Below are 12,239 nucleotides of genomic sequence, written 5' to 3'. Positions count from 1 at the left end.
AATTACAGACTCAATAAAATAAACTTTCTTGTAAGTCTTCACATACTTTATATATGTGAGTCTATCTAATCATTTTATAAAGGTTATAATTAAAAGTCTTTTTCATAAGCATATGTACTTAAAATAGTTAACGTATTTTATGCTGACTACAACATGTTTCAAGTCTTTGGAAATATTAAATAATCCAGTTTTTCACTAATCTGGGTGGTCTTTTCCCAAGTTAGTTTAAATTTGGGAGTTAACAAAATGGCTTTGTCCATTCTTCAGGGTCCAGTTTTTTTTTTTTTTTTTTTAAGGTGGTTGTATTAAAATGAACTTTTGTAATGGAACTCTCAACATATTTAGATGTAATTTCATTCCATACTGAAAATTAGAAATGGAAAATGATCCATGGAACAGTATAGTGTTCTGAGCTGTGTTTAAGTTAAAGCATTGTGGAAAATCTAATTTACGATGACATTGTGAAAGAAATATGAGTCTGGTTTCCTGAGTTCTTTATCTTGGAGTCCAACATTCCTAAAAGAGTAGGAGACTTTGATGGTGAAATATCTTACACATGCATCTCCCTCTTTAGTTACTGATTTGAGATCTCTCAAGAGCAGACTATGCAGGTGGCCTTATTAACTGTCTGTAGAAATTTAAGATAAGACAGAGGTTATAATATATTTTCATGCCATATTTCACTAATGGGATAAGTTATCACAGTAACCTGTCTTAAATGCAATTGGGATGATATTTCAGCCACCCAGCTACTAAAAAGAAACACATGTGGAAGAAAGCTGTTTCTGACCCATTCATTTATGGGTAAGTGAATAAATATCTTCAGTGAATTCTCAGCAAAATTCAAGTATAGGGATAAAGAATTTTGTCACATGTTCTGACGTGCATATAGTTGCAAAATATCTTAAATATTTTTTGAAGAAACATGATTTTGAGGATACAAAAGATGTATTTGCAAAAGTGAATGATACTCTTTCTTGAGTTCATATCTTACCAGCTATCATTCTGTGGCAGTTTGCAAAGCTCCTACAGAAAGGAAAATCTCCATAGTAAAGGAGGATTCTGGCTTAAGGAAATATTTAAATCTTAATTCTGAATATACAATTTATTTTCATCTCAATCAATCATAGGATCTCCGGTATAAAGAAATATATTTCAGTCTATCTCATTCTTAAATATTTAGTAAATGTGCTTTCCTATTTTCCAAGTTCATTCTCCGGTCTAAAAATTCTTAGCACAAGACTTTCAAAATTATATTTAATTATAATGTATCTTAGGAAGTTTACTTTCATTTTTTTTCTAAAGGCATTTCTAGTAAATTTAAGGGAAATTCTAAAATTTTATAGGGATTGAACCCAGGATTGCTACCACTGAGCTATATTCCTAGCCCTCTTTTATTTTGTATTTTGAGACTGGCTATCAACAAGTTCCTGAGAATCTCACTAAATTGCTGAGGGTTTCACTGAGCTGTCCAAGCTTACCTTGCAGTCCTCCTGCCTCAACCTCCTGAATGGCTGGGGAATTCACATATGTGCCACCGCATCTGTCTAACCCCTGTCTCTTTAACACTTCAAAATAGAGAAATAAAATTGGGAGATAAAAATCATCCACTAAAACTAAAACCCAGGAATTTCTTTTTTTTTTACTTCATATTCTCCAATTTATTTCTTTGTGTTCCTTTGTACAAAGACATTTCACAAAGGAATAGACTATTAAAGAACAAATGTGATATAGTGATTAAGAATAACTGTTTCTTACTTTGGGAATCAATAATTTGAGATGTTTGACTACAGAGGGATTCTTTATGGGGATATCCATTCCTATATGTGTAGCCCCTAAGACTGAGTATCAATAATAAGACAGGAAACAAGGATTATCCTAAAATAATTTTCTGCAAAATCTCATAGATGAAGAGTTACATATCTCTCTCTATATAAATTTCTGTCTGTAGAAAATTTAAGATAAGACAGAGGTTATAATATATTTTCATGTCATATTTATCTCTATGTATTTTTCATGCAATATTTACATATATATATATATATAATGGTAAAAATTGTCATTACATTCTACATTGATCTAAGAAGCATAATTTATTCAGAAACTTTTGGATTAAGCACATCCATCTTAAAAACACTGTTTTGTACCTAGTTTTTGTTTTAATAAATCAACCACTGTCTACTTGGGCAGAGTCAGTCAATGCATACCATATGGCTTAATGAAGGTTGATATTGTTGCTGTAATTTTTGTGTATTCCATTAGAAATCAGTTTTCTTTTCTATTGGTTATTTTTTCAAAAATTCATGTGTGATTTTTTTCAACAAATAATCACCCCTCCCCCGACCTCATGTGCTAAGAGTTTTACTAGATATGTAGTTGAGATTGGTGATATTTTTATTTTCAAGTTGCCCACAGTTTTACAGAGAACCTAGATAGTAAAGCACATAGTTCAGTAGGCTATGCTAAGTAATCTAAAAGAGCACAAAGTGTCATGTCACTTGGATGAAGCTGCAGCCTTCTGGGTGGGGAGAAAGTTTTAAGTAGAAATAGGTTCTGGATACCTATTGTGGTTTATAAAAAACAACAACTCCACGGTTTAGTGGGCAGAGCAATAACCATTTTATTTTGTTCATGTATATTGTAACCCAAGGAATCAGAAAAGGTCCAGAGGCGATGGCTCGTCTCTGCTCCATTATAACCAGGACATCCACTGGGGAAGGAAGGACTGGTTGGAGTGTCACAAAGTTCTTGGAGGCAGAATATATCTGCTTGGAGAATTCACCTCCAAGATGAGTTCTGCACTGCTCAGTAGCTTACCTGGAACAGAGACTGCACATGTCCAGTCCAGCTGAACAGTCTCAGTATGGTATACTTTTTCTATGAGGAATCTATTTGAATTCCACCTAAATTCAAACAGGGGGGTTGGGAAAGGTCAAAGTTCTCACCTTCCAATGGAAGGAGTATCAAATTATTTTTTCTTATGACTATGTTTAAATTATCATGGGGTAGGGCAAGAGAAAAGACTAGAGAAGTAAACAGAGGTCAACTTAGGGAGTCTGAATTCTATACCTAGGAGCTGGGATTTGTTTCCTGAATATAAAGGAAAATTGCTCTGAGCATTTTTAACAGAGGAAAAATGAGGCTTTAACAACTTAGAAAGACTGCCCTAGTGACAGGGTGAATCCCATTTCTTTTTTTTTGTTGTTGTTGTTGAATAATTAGTGATGTATTTCAATAAGGAAAAATGATAATACAATAATGGAAACATGAGGTGGAAGAGAAAGCAGGAAGAGTTGGGGAGAAATAAATTTCAGCTTTAGCCTCCAGAGGTTTGAGTTGTTAATGGCACTTCTAGATGATGGTGTCTAGCATGTGACTCTGGAGTTCAGGAAAGTGGTCAGGATCAGAGATATAGACCTGAGAACATTTTTTAACCACTTTTAACCAGTTAAGCTTGATACAAAAGGAGTAGAAGAGTATAAAGCTAAGGGGAAGAGGAGAACTCAGTCCAGAACTCTGGGAATCCAAACACCCATGAGTCAAGTGAGCAGACAAGGAGCAGTATTTTGCAGAATAGATTTTGTTTTTCTACCTTATTAAAGGCAAATAATGTGTTTTTTTAAAAGGAATGCCTCATATTGTGAGTCATTTTATCCTTGTCTTTAAAATTATCTGTAAACCTTGGAATATAAATTTTACAAAACTCTATTTGAAATGCATATCTTACTCTAATGACCAACCACGTCATAAAAAAATCCTCATTTTAAGATATTTTTTAATGTGCAATGTTGATAGTTCCTGGTTCTAGAAATGGCACCCAGTGTGTTGTTCTGGAAGTAATGGTTCTTAAACATCCTATTGGACCAGTTTCTGATGATTCTTTCTAGAACTCTGTCCTAGAAGAGTTTCTATTGCTGACTTCAGAATTCAAGAAGATTGGATAATATCAAGGAAAATTGGGGGTAGAATAGTGCTTCATTGTTTCTCCCTTCAAGAAATCATGTGCCCAAATTAATTTTAAACTTGGACACCAGGAGCCATAGTTAAAAAGCTCAGCTCCTATACTTCTCAGGGCCAAGCTTGTGGGCTTTTGTGTAAGGATATGGTGACATTGAAAGTGGTAGTTAAGAACCATCATTTTTATGGTGGGAAAGACTACTAAATACAGGTAGATGAGGCTACTTTAGAGATTGATAAATATGATATTACATTTATAGGATTTATACAGATATTTATAGGGCCTCCAGGGACTCTATAATGTGCATCTGAATTCCAGTGTATTTTTGTTTTCATTGTTTATTTGTACCAGACATTGTTCTGCTGTACAGTTGACTCCTCACAAAACATTTCTGTAGGTGAAGCTATCACCCTTGTTTACCAGATGAGGAAATAGGCACAGAGATTAGTGAGCTGATATTTTAACGAGGGCAGTTGGCTCCACATTTTGTGCTACTAGCCAATATACTACATCTTACTATTGGTATTTCAGTTTATCAATTCACAGAAAATATACAATGCATCACTTTCTGCATATCTGCATAATGTTGTGTGTTTTCCCTTCCAAACTTGAAGTGAATTCAGTTTGCATTGAGTAACCCATTACATTTTTATGAAGAATATATATGTTCATATACATGATTTTAAACGTTATATTTCTCATAGTGAAACAGTCATCTCTGCTTAAACCTATTTTTTCCCAAATTAAATCATTTAAACACAGTGCTAATATATGGTCAGTAGTCAATAACTTCTTTTTAAATAATTTATTAATTGATTGCATAAATGAATATTAGATTAATGTGAAGCATGAACTAGGTCAAAATTCTCAACATCTGTGTCTTTCACTTTCAAAATCTTAGGAATGTGAAGTTGCTTTCTTATTTATTCATTAGTTTGTCATAATGTTTATTCTGAGTATTTATGTACTTTATAAAAGAACTATTAGAGTAAGATTGTAGAGTCTGCTGTGTAGGTAGATTTGCTCATTCATGAATATCCATCCTCCCAAGACTTTCTCCCCTCCTTGAATGTTGACATAACTTAGAATTGGAGTTTTGATTTTTCCTCTGTTCTGTTCCTACACCACACATAGATGTTCAACCTCCTTTTCTTACATTATTTTCCCATGTCACTGTACAATTCAACTCAAGCCAGAGGCCCAGGAGTCATTGTAGATTTTTTCCCCTCTTTTCCAGTTCCTGTGTCCACTATTTCAACAGAATCATTTGTTTCTATTTCCTGTGCTTCTGCCTTAATTGAGCTCCCATCAAATCTGGCCTGAATTATAACAATGATTTTCTATTTGGTCTCCCCATTTCCAGTCTAGCCAAGTTTCCCAACCTCCTTCCTTCCTTTATCCCTCCTTTATAAGTCTCAGAGAAGGATGTATCTCATCTGAGAAGGTACCATTTATTCTACAGTTAAAACCTTTTGATAATTCTCCACTGCACCCAGATGAAGGCCATATTCCTTAGCAAGTTGATATGGCGCTCTCTAGGATATTAGGAAGAAACAGCAGGTGTAAAAGTAGTAGTTGTGAATAAGAAAAGACAAAATATTTTAAATGACCAGAGTAATTAACTATCACTTCCTTCAACTGAGAATTTTGATGAATCTTCGTAATAATTAAAGGAGAGGAAGTTGTGATATGTGAGGTTTAGGTATTTTGATGAATTTAATAATCCCCACATGCATTATATCTGATATATATATGTTTGTGTATGTGTATATTATATATATGTACTTGTGTGTGTATATTATATATATAATATACACACAAACTTACATATATATCAGATATAATGCATGTGGGGATAATTAAATATATATTTAATTTTAATTTTAATCTCTATTGAGATACAATTCACAAAAATAAGACCTACCATTTAAAACATACAATTGATTGGTTTGGGACCAAGTCATGCAATTGTTCAACCATCACCACTCTCTAATTTTAGAGTATTTTAATTATCTCACAAAGAAACCAGGTGCCCATTAGAAATCACTCTCCATTCTTCTGCCTTATATCACTCACCATAAGAAACTGCTAATCTATTTTCATTCTCTATTGATGTTCTCATTCTGGACACTTTATATGAAGGAAACAATATGAAATGATGTATTGAATGAAGTTTTTAAAAAATTCTTTAATCTTTATTTATTTATTTATTTTAATGTGGTGCTGAGGCTCGAACCCAGCACCTTGCATGTGCTAGGCAAGCACTCTACTGTCGAGCCACCACCCCAGCCCCAAATGAAGTTTTTCTTTTTTTTTAATGTTGTCTCTCTGAATGCCAAATAGTATCAACTGAAAGTGAGTTTATTTATTTCAAACTTATAAAGGTGATATTTTGTAGGTAGGATAAAAGAATTATTATAATGCCTTGAGCATCTTTGTAAATCTACAGGACAATGAATAGGCAAAGAATCATGACAATTTAAGTGAGAGTCAATTTCTAAGAAGATAATATGGTATAACAGAACAGCATAAAATTTTGGAATTTAACCAACTTAAATTCAAATTTCAACATTGAAGTTTTATAAGATGTGTTACATGTTTATATAAATCTGCATTTTAAAACATCAGTTTTCATGCTTGTCAGTTGCTGAGCATACAGAGTATCAGCTGTATGGGACCATTGTGAAAAATAAATTCAAAAATGGACATAAATGCCTTTTACTTAATAAGGATACAAAAAGGACTATTTATTATCTTTCCCTTTCTTCTTTTAACATACTTATGATAATTCCAATATTGGATAAATTTCCCTTGCTTAGAAGGTAAAGATATAACATGTCATATTTAATAATTTCCCTTGGAAATAGCAATCAATTACTTATTTATTGAACACAGACTAACCCCATAATATGGACTGAGAGTGTACAAGTGAACAAAACATGATTCCTGCCCAGGAAAATACCACAGCCTGTTTAGTAGACCTTTATCCCGATCAATTACCATACAGTCAAGATAGACTGGGAGATATCAAGGAAGTATTTAGAAAGGAAGCTCTAAAGTTTGAAATATACATTTGCTGTAAAAGGAATGGAGGAATAGATTGGTGTCCAGTGTTATGGTTTTTAAAATATTCATGACCATAACATTAAATCTTGGGAGATGGGACAGTAATTGAACGTGTATTTGAAAAATAGGAGTAGTTGGATATACCTGTTTTGTCAGGACAACTAAGGGAGATGATTTCTAGAAGGGACCTGCTGACAGCTAGAGCAACAGTGTGATATAAGATGAGCACTGAAACAGGGCTTGAGGTGCTTACATTATGCTATTTAACTCTGGAAAATACATCTTTTTCCCCCTCTGGGGAGACATTTCTAGGAGTTCTGCAGAACACAGAATTTCTAGTTTTAATATACATAGAAATTATATGGGGATCCTTTTAAAAATGCAGATTCTCAACCTGACACAACTTTCCTGTGTACATATATGAATACACCACAGTGAATCCCACGTTGTGTACATAATTTTATCAAAATGGACTCTATTGTCATGTATAACTAAAAATAACCAATAAAAAATAAAATATATATTCTGGCTCAGGAGGGAACCTGAAATTCTGTACTCCTAACAAGTCTCAGGTGATGCCAGTATTATTGGTCTACAGACAACACTTTGAGCAGTAAGGCTGTAGTGATTAGTAAGAATGGGTCATCCACAGTGTAAGATGTGTTTACTTTAAGAAGCTTTCTTTCCTTATACTAAGTGGATATTGTAATTCCACAAGAGGATTTACACTGAAGCTGGAATAGGAAGTTCTGAAATTTGGATCCTGCTGTGTTTTGAACAGCAGATAAGTCCCATTCTTATTTAAAAACATAGATTTTATATAGTTGTGTCTTCTTCCCTTCCACATTCAGGAAAATGAACAACATCCCTTTGATGTCCCACTTTACCAGAATGGTAATCTCAGGTCCTTCCTTAGGAGAACTCCCAGTGAGTCTCAAAACATTTACTTCTTCTGTGTTTTTGCTTCTGACTTTTGTTTTCCTTGTCCTCATCTATTAGCTAGGTGTTTCATTTGACAACATTTCAGGAAAGAAAACTGCAATCTTCACTTTGGGTATCTGAAAACTCCCACTTCCTTGGTCTTCTGACCATTCACTTACCCCACTTTGCCTTGGAGCTGTGTTTACATGTCCCCTGTGTCTGTTATTAATACACTGCAAGTTAGCTGTGCCTGTGCACCTGCCTCGTCACTAATCTGTGATAAACTTAGAGGTTGGGAAGTAGTATTGTAGCCCTGAGAGGGAAAATGCTTTCCTGCTGTCTAGGAAGAGAGACATAAAGCACAATGATTTTTGTAAGAAAAAATAGGAGCTATTGAGAAACAAAGATTTTGAGTTAATCAAAAAGAGTTATGGGCAAGATGGGGGAAGATTGAATATGTAAGCAGCTGAAAAGAAAAAAATGCAAAAGAAATAAAGAGGAATATGGAGATAGAGGATTTGTGATTTCTGGTGATTACTTGTGATTTTAAGGCTAAGGTAATAACTTAATTTTTAAATAACTGATTACCAATGCACAGCTAAGCCTCCTAAATTGCATTCCTATCTTATTTCCAGATGAGAACAAAGAAACAGAGAGAGGTAGCAAGGCATGAAAGCAAGTTGGCAGCAAAACTATAATTAAAATAGCAAGCACCACGTTTGTAATTAAAATGTACATCTACATTTCATATTCACACAAAAGCAGTGCCTTTAACATTATGAAGTATTAAAGAAATGTGAGACATATTCCAACCTTGTATTTTACCTACTGGGCTCTTGATAGATGCTAAAAAGCCAGCTAAATATAAAAGAAATTAAAAAGTTCTTACAAGAACACTATGCTACTTGTTCTATAAACATCTGTGAGTGGTAGAGACTGATGTAGTTACAGGTCAGGCAATTTTGACCAGACAGCTATTAGAAATTCAGATTGGTACAACATTTCTTTTAATAGTTAGAATTAAAAAAAATAAAAAAAATAGAATTGATTTTCAATAGATTATTAGTTGATGAAATAGTAAATAAAATAATATATACTATGTATTAAAATTTAAACATAATAAATAGACTCATGGAATTGCAATGTTACCCTCTCAGTAGACCTACTATGATAAATATAAATTCTTTTCAATATGCTAAGTACTGTGGCAGTTATACTTGATAGAGTAATTAATTTCTTCAAGTTAGTAATACCACAAATACTTCTTATATTACTTTTTATTTTTTAACAAACTAAATTCCATTTAAATTCCTCATGGACCCCCCCACCCCCAATTAGATTCAACCTTTTACCGACTTACCACCTACCTTGCTTCATTTATTATCAACTTTTCATATAGGTTTAACAGTTAAATATTTAACAACAATTTAATGTTAGATTCAGTCAGGATCTAAATAAGGATCCGTACACGACAATTACTTTTAAGTTATTTTAAGACTGTATAGGTTTTCCCTCCAAATATTTTTTTGTGCAATTTGTTTGTTAAATGAATTGTGTCATGTGTCATGTTGAGAGTTCCACAGTCATCGTCTTTTTTTTTTTAACTGTATTCCTGGAATATATGTCTTTCAAAATGCATCTCTATTGTCCAAATAAAAATTGTGTTAACAATATACTCCCTACTATTAAAATTATGCAATTGGTTTGGTGATGTAGGTCACATTTTTTTTCCAAAATGTACTGTTTTTCTCTTTTAATAAGAGAAAGCAATAGTCCTAAAAAAGATCACGAAACCTTCAGTTCTCTTTTCATCAACTTGAACATGTTTCAAGTGTGAGTTTAAAGATCATGAACATGATTTTTATGTTGTTGATATTTGTGGCTGGAAGTATGTAGATGAGGTTAATGTTAAAGGGACTTTTCTGATAAACTATTTTATCCTTTGCAATAATTCAAACAAAGAGATTACCTTGAAGAAACCTTGTTATGTTTACAATTTTAAATAACTAAAATTATGTTTTTATTAATGAAAAGGTAAAAAAATGCAGAGATTTCATGTGTGTCTAGGAGATGATGGCATGTTAGGTGTACTTGGTGTCATTTACAGTGGTCCTTTAGAAGAATTTAGTTATGATGGACACAATTAGGAAGTATTCCCATGGGAATGACAGTGAGAGTAAGGCAGCCCAAATAAGAGAAGCACAATTAATGTTTGGGTGATAATTAAGAACTACTCTTGACTACAAAATACATGAGGTGACAAAGGTGGAACATAGGGTGCAAATGTCAAGAAGCACTGTAGAAATCTTTGAATGCTAGAATCTACTTTTCATTACCACCATTCTTCCGTATGTTTTAGGAAATTTATGGTTTATCTCTTTGCACTTTTCTTCCTTCACCTATAACATCAGGAGACAAGACTAGATACATTTTGTGGTCCTTTCTGGTTCTTATTGTCCCATTCTAGATAATGAATTTGGTAAGAGTGAAACATTCCAACACCTATTTAAGAGGCATTGTGGAAAGTGTTGAAAGCTTGAGTTAGTGTGATAAACCTGGAAATTGAAAGAGAACAAAGATGCAAAAGGATTTGTAGAGGTTCAAACAGCATGACTAGATATTGATTACTCATCTGTAACAATTGAAAAGGAAAAGGAAAAAATCGGTTCTTGAGATTTCAAGTCCATATCACTGAAGAAATTTTGCTTCCATGAATAGAAATAAAGTTATTAATGGAAGGAACAGAAGATAAAAGAAAGCAAGTAGTGATTTTTGGTGTGAGTTTAAAGATCATGAACACGTCTTTTATATAGTTGATATTTGTGGCTGGAAGTGTGTAGATGAGGTTAATGCTAAAGGGTAACATTTTAGTTCAGATCTTTGTAGGAAATAAATTACTAAGTGAAAGAATGCATAAAAGTGTTTGAGGAAAGAAGGAATACCCTTTGGGAGGAAAAGAGTTGGGAAACTAAGATTTGTTGAAGGAAAAAAGGACACAAGAATGGTGATAGACAGTCAAGTGAGCTTGGCTGTCTATGAAAAGGAGAGATTCCAAAAATAGAAGAGTTACGTGGTCAAATTCAAACATAAATTTGGAGAAACTCTGGTATTCTTCAGAAATGCAAGAGAAGCAGGAAAGAAGCTAAATGTCAAGAAATTAAAGTAAGAGAACTTGTTTAGAACAAAAAACAGGCAGCAAATACTGTATTCTGTCATAAGAAATCAGAAAACACATATGGGCAATAAAACCAAGATGATTTTGACTAAATTACTTAAACTCTCTGGAATTATACTAGGAATTATATTATAGTATTTCCTTAAAAACATGGAGCAAAATCAATGAGGTAGTCTCATTTCCCTGAAAGGATATACGTGCTTGATTATTATCTTTATTCTTACATTTGTGTTCAAATTGGAAAGTATAAGACAAGAAGTAGTCACTAAACTTTAGGTGGTTCTCTTATTCTTGGACTGACAAGTTAACTGAGAAATTCACAAACAATTTTTTCTCTCTTTGGGTCCCTTTAAAAAAACTTTAAATTTTAAATGAATATCTCATTGCATTGGTATAGTTTCTTTTTTTTTCTTTTTTTATAATTTATTCTAATTTGTTATATATGACAGCAGAATGCATTTCAATTCATATTACAAATATATAGCACATTTTTTCAACAATTCTCAATAGCTAAACTGTGGAACCAACCTATATGCTCTTCAGTAGATGAATGGATAAAGAAAATGTGGTGTATATACACAATGGAATATTACATGGCATTAAAAGAGAAAAAAAATCATAGCATTTGCAGGTAAATGGATGGAGTTGGAGAATATAATGCTAATAAGCCAATCCCCCCAACCAAATGCTTAATGTTTTCTTTGATATAAAGATGCTGATTCATAATGGGGAATGGCAAGGGTGGGGGAAGCATGGGAGGAATAGATGATCTCTAGATAGGGTAAAGGGAGAGGGAGGGGAAGGGAGGAGGCATGGGGGTAGGAAAGGCAGTGAAATGGGATGGACATCATTACTCTAAGAACATGTATGAAGACATGAATGGTGAGACAGTTTATTCTTTACTTTTTACTTATTCTGGTATTACTATTACTGAGATAGTTTGGCCAGTTATAACTAGATGTTCAGTGTGGTTAAAATAAAGAATGTATTATATACAAATAACCATGTGCATAACATGACAAATGTAAAAGTGTTCAATGTACCTGAAGACTTCCTCTATGAGGAAGGACGTCTGTGTTACCCGAGACTTGCTCAGAGGACTAATAATTAATTTAGGAA

At 33.3% G+C, this 12,239-nt stretch overlaps 1 protein-coding gene across 1 annotated transcript in view; it reads left to right on the top strand.

Moving 5' to 3' along the window:
- The window catches only part of LOC143641284 (neuron navigator 3-like), a 234,832-nt gene that overhangs the window by 31,616 nt on the left and 190,977 nt on the right, over positions 1-12,239 (top strand).

The sequence above is a fragment of the Callospermophilus lateralis genome, unplaced genomic scaffold, assembly GCF_048772815.1.
Source record: "Callospermophilus lateralis isolate mCalLat2 unplaced genomic scaffold, mCalLat2.hap1 Scaffold_94, whole genome shotgun sequence".
NCBI lineage: Eukaryota > Metazoa > Chordata > Mammalia > Rodentia > Sciuridae > Callospermophilus > Callospermophilus lateralis.
This window is presented reverse-complemented; position numbering and strand designations above follow the sequence as displayed.